Source organism: Lampris incognitus, chromosome 15, assembly GCF_029633865.1.
Source record: "Lampris incognitus isolate fLamInc1 chromosome 15, fLamInc1.hap2, whole genome shotgun sequence".
Lineage (NCBI taxonomy): Eukaryota > Metazoa > Chordata > Actinopteri > Lampriformes > Lampridae > Lampris > Lampris incognitus.
Window position 1 is genome coordinate 47796125 of NC_079225.1, and position 5000 is coordinate 47801124.

At 54.2% G+C, this 5000-nt stretch overlaps 1 long non-coding RNA gene across 1 annotated transcript in view; it reads left to right on the top strand.

The window, feature by feature from the left end:
- LOC130125013 (uncharacterized) overlaps window positions 1-5000 on the top strand; it is a 119716-nt gene that overhangs the window by 68727 nt on the left and 45989 nt on the right. The window lies entirely within an intron of this gene.

Here is a 5000-nt window from a genome sequence, read left to right on the forward strand (position 1 = left end):
TCTCTCTCTCTCTCTCTCTCTCTCTCTCTCTCTCTTACTCTCTCTCTCCCTCTCTCTCTCTCTCTTACTCTCTCTCCCTCGCTCCCTCCCTCCCCTCTTTCTCCCTCCCTCCCTCTTGCTCCCCTCTCTCTCCCCTTCTCCCTCTCTCTCTCCTCTCTCTGTCCCTCCCCTCTCGCTCCCTCCCCCTCTCTCCCTCTCTCCTCCCACCCTCCCTCTTACTCGCTCTCTCCCCCTCTCCTTTTCTCTCCCTCCCTCCCTCCCTCCCTCTCTCTCTCTCTCGCTCTCTCTCTCTCTCTCTCTTACTCTCTCTCTCCTCGCTCCCTTCCTCCCCCTCTTTCTCCCTCCCTCTTACTCGCTCTCTCCCCCTCCCTCTCTCTTGCTCTTTCTCCCTCTTGCTCCCCTCTCTCTCCCTTCTCCCTCTCTCTCTCTCTCTCTCTCTCTCTCTCTCTCTCTCTCTCTCTCTCTCTCTCTCTCTCTCTCTCTCTTACTCTCTCTCTCCCTCGCTCCCTCCCCCCCTCTTTCTCCCTCCCTCTTACTCGCTCTCTCCCCTCCCTCTTTCTTGCTCTTTCTCCCTCCTCCCTCTTGCTCCCCTCTCTCTCCCCTTCTCCCTCTCTCTCTCTCTCTCTCTCTCTCTCTCTCTCTCTCTTACTCTCTCTCTCCCTCGCTCCCTCCCTCCCCCTCTTTCTCCTCCCTCTTACTCGCTCTCTCCCCTCCTCTCTCTTGCTCTTTCTCCCTCCCTCCTCTTGCTCCCTCTCTCTCCCCTTCTCCCTCTCTCTCCCTCCCTCTCGCTCCCTCTCCTCTCTCTCCCACCCTCCCTCTTACTCGCTCTCCTCCCCCTCTCCTTTTCTCTCCCTCCTTCCTTCCCCTCTCTCCCTCCCTCCCTCCTTCCCCGTCTCCCTCTCTCCCTCTCTCTCTGTCTCTCTCCCCTCTCCCTCTCTCTCTTCCTCTCTCCCTTCCTTCCTCCCCCCCTCTCATTCTCTCTCTCTCACACACACACACACACACACTAGTCCAAAAGCCTCTCATCAAGTATACCAAATACCCAAGAATCACTGTTTGTGTGTGTGTATCTATGAATGTGTGTCTATGTGTGTGTGTGTGTGTGTGTCTGTGTGTGTGTGTGTGTGTGTGTGTGTGTCTATGTGTGTGCACATACAGATGTTGTATTGCCGTCACAGTGTTTTCATGATGCTGCAGCTATAACACAGTTTATTAACAGCCATACTGACAGATTTAGAGTTTCACACTTCAGACATGGTTGCTACATCGATCGCTGCTGCCGTCTTCTGGTGCTGGTCGACCAGCACCGTGTGTGTGTGTGGTCGACCAGCACCGTGTGTGTGTGGTCGACCAGCACCGTGTGTGTGTGGTCGACCAGCACCGTGTGTGTGTGGTGAGCCAGCACCTGCTTGTCAGTCTGGAAGTGAAGTCCTGCAGGATCTTAGCTCAGCCATTCTCAACCATCTTTTGGCGGTGGCCCCCATTTGGACTTGGGGACGTCCAGTCTGTATTCGGTACAGATATGCGTGTACACGATCCCAGCCACTTGTTATGCCTCTCAGTGTACACTTACCCAGCCAGCAACTTGCACCCTGCTGCACCCTGCTGCACCCTGCTGCACCCCTGCTGCTACCTGCTGCTACCTGCTGCACCTGCTGCACCCTGCTGCTACCTGCTGCTACCTGCTGCTACCTGCTGCACCCTGCTGCTACCTGCTACACCCTGCTGCACCCTGCTGCACCCTGCTGCACCCTGCTGCTACCTGCTGCACCCTGCTGCACCCTGCTGCTACCTGCTGCTACCTGCTGCGCCCTGCTGCTACCTGCTGCACCCTGCTGCACCCTGCTGCGCCCTGCTGCTACCTGCTGCACCCTGCTGCACCCTGCTGCTACCTGCTGCTACCTGCTGCACCCTGCTGCACCCTGCTGCGCCCTGCTGCGCCCTGCTGCTACCTGCTGCACCCTGCTGCTACCTGCTGCACCCTGCTGCTACCTGCTGCTACCTGCTGCACCCTGCTGCTACCTGCTGCTACCTGCTGCACCCTGCTGCTACCTGCTGCACCCTGCTGCTACCTGCTGCACCCTGCTGCTACCTGCTGGACTGAAGCACGGCACAGACGCTCTGACCACAGCAGCACAAGAACAGGCAGATCACTAGAGGTAGGGGTCTACCACACCACACCAGACCCAAGGTGCAGGCTGTGCAGAGATGCCCCTGAGACAGCCCCCCCACCACCACCACCACCGGTGTAGCTGCTGCCGGTTAATGAGGTTGTGCAACAGTTAAACTCTTCACCACGTTACATGTCGTTAATATCGATTGGTCTGCTCTGTCTGATGTACAGCACACACACACACACACAAAGACATGTGTACACACACACACACACCGGCGCTGCCAGTCCATCAGCTTGGCAGATCAATCAAAGCCTAACGAGATAAATGAACTGACTAATTAGCTAACGAGCTGCAGACTGACTGACATGGAGTACACAGATGTGGTTGTAGCGCTGGCGGCTCGTGGCCCTGGCGGCTTCGTGGAGGCAGCAGAAGTCCAAAACACAAGACTCCCAGGATCAGCTCCCAGACTTCCATCTCCAAACCTAAAGAGGATCCAGTCTGGGAAGCTGCTGCACGTGAGTCAACTAGACTACCTTCATGACCCTCAGAAGGCAGTACTTCATAACCCCTCAGATGGCAGTAGCAGTACTTCGTAACCCCTCAGATGGCAGTAGCAGTACTTCATAACCCCTCAGAAGGCAGTACTTCGTAACCCCTCAGAAGGCAGTAGCAGTACTTTATAACCCCTCAGAAGGCAGTAGCAGTACTTATAATCCCTCAGAAGGCAGTAGCAGTACTTTATAACCTCTCGGAAGGCAGTAGCAGTACTTTATAACCTCTCAGAAGGCAGTAGCAGTACTTTATAACCCCTCAGAAGGCAGTAGCAGTACTTCGTAACCCCTCAGATGGCAGTACTTCGTAACCCCTCAGATGGCAGTAGCAGTACTTCATAACCCTCAGAAGGCAGTACTTCGTAACCCCTCAGAAGGCAGTAGCAGTACTTTATAACCCTCAGAAGGCAGTAGCAGTACTTTATAACCCCTCAGAAGGCAGTAGCAGTACTTCGTAACCCTCAGATGGCAGTACTTCATAACCCCTCAGATGGCAGTACTTCATAACCCCTCAGAAGGCAGTAGCAGTACTTTATAACCCCTCAGATGGCAGTACTTCATAACTCCTCAGATGGCAGTAGCAGTACTTCATAACCCCTCAGAAGGCAGTACTTCGTAACCCCTCAGAAGGCAGTAGCAGTACTTTATAACCCCTCAGAAGGCAGTAGCAGTACTTTATAACCCCTCAGAAGGCAGTAGCAGTACTTCGTAACCCCTCAGATGGCAGTACTTCATAACCCCTCAGATGGCAGTACTTCATAACCCCTCAGAAGGCAGTAGCAGTACTTTATAACCCCTCAGATGGCAGTACTTCATAACTCCTCAGATGGCAGTAGCAGTACTTCATAACCCCTCAGATGGCAGTAGCAGTACTTCATAACCCTCAGAAGCAGTCCTTCATAACCCCTCAGAAGGCAGTACTCATAACCCCTCAGAAGGCAGTACTTCATAACCCCTCAGAAGGCAGTACTTCATAACCCCTCAGAAGGCAGTACTTCATAACCCCTCAGAAGGAAGTACTTCCTTTCCGGTTCCCATGTCAACATATATATCAAGTGAGTGTACATTTTACCTAATGGTAAATATCTTTTTTTTTTTCAAACGTAGCTTTTTTATTTGTTTTTGTTTTTTTTATCCCCCCCCCCTTTTCTCCCCAATTGTATCCGGCAGATCACCCCACCCTCCGAGTCTCTGCTCCACCCCCTCTGCTGATCCAGGAGGGCTGCAGACTACCACATGCCTCCTCCCATACATGTGGAGTCACCAGCCGCTTCTTTTCCCCTGACAGTGAGGAGTTTCACCAGGGGGACGTAGTGCGTGGGAGGATCACGCTATCCCCCCCAGTTCCTCCTCCCCCCTGAACAGATACCCCGACCGACCAGAGGGGGCGCTAGTGCAGCGACCAGAACACATCCGGCTTCCCACCCGCACACACGGCCAGTCATGTCTGTAGGGACACCCGACCAAGTCGGAAGTAACACCGGGATTCGAACCAGCGATCCCCGTGTTGGTAAGCAGCAGACTAGACCGCCACACCACCCGGTCGCCTGCGTAGCAGTTTTTTGACTCGTAAATAACCTTTCTACATATATATATATATATATATATAACATATCATGGGGGGGGGGGGCTGGTCTGCGGTGTCCGGTGGGCCCACGGCCCTGCCTTGCCTGGAGCTGCGCCTGAGGAGGAAACACTGAGGGCGGTCTGACAGGATGTGGAAGCGGGGCGGGCTAAGCTAACTGCTAGCTCATGCAGAGCGGCAGTCCCGACAGTCATCCTGGCTGGCGTTCCCTCTCTTGGACAGTGAATTCCTCTTTTTAAATATGTGGGATACATGTGTGTGTTTTTGTGGTTTTTTTGTAGTTTGGATGTGTTCTTGTAGTTTTGTCGTTGTGTTGCACTGCTGTGGGTTGGCAGATAGTCATTTCATTTCGTGTGCGCAGGTGAAGGGCATGAAATGACAACATGGGTGCGGTGTTGGTGGTGTTTTGGCGTTTCAGCGGTTCGGGGCCGTGTGAGCTCCAGTAGCTGCGCTGCACATGCGTCACCGCCACACGCTGGCACACAGCGTGTGGCGGTGACGTCAGCAAGGCGGCTTCGTGCCAGGAACATGATTTCAGGTGTGGGTCGTTGTGGAGTAGTAGTGGGTAAAACCCAGCAGCCATATGCCGGCGGAGGTTCGGCTGCCAACGTGTGATGCCTGTGCCAGGGCGATTGGGAGGGGCGCCATCTTTGCAGGGCCTGTTGGGTTTTTAAAATTGTGGTTTGCACGTTAAATGCAGAAAGTGGCTTGTGACGTTCGGGACTGAACGGCCACCATGGCCGG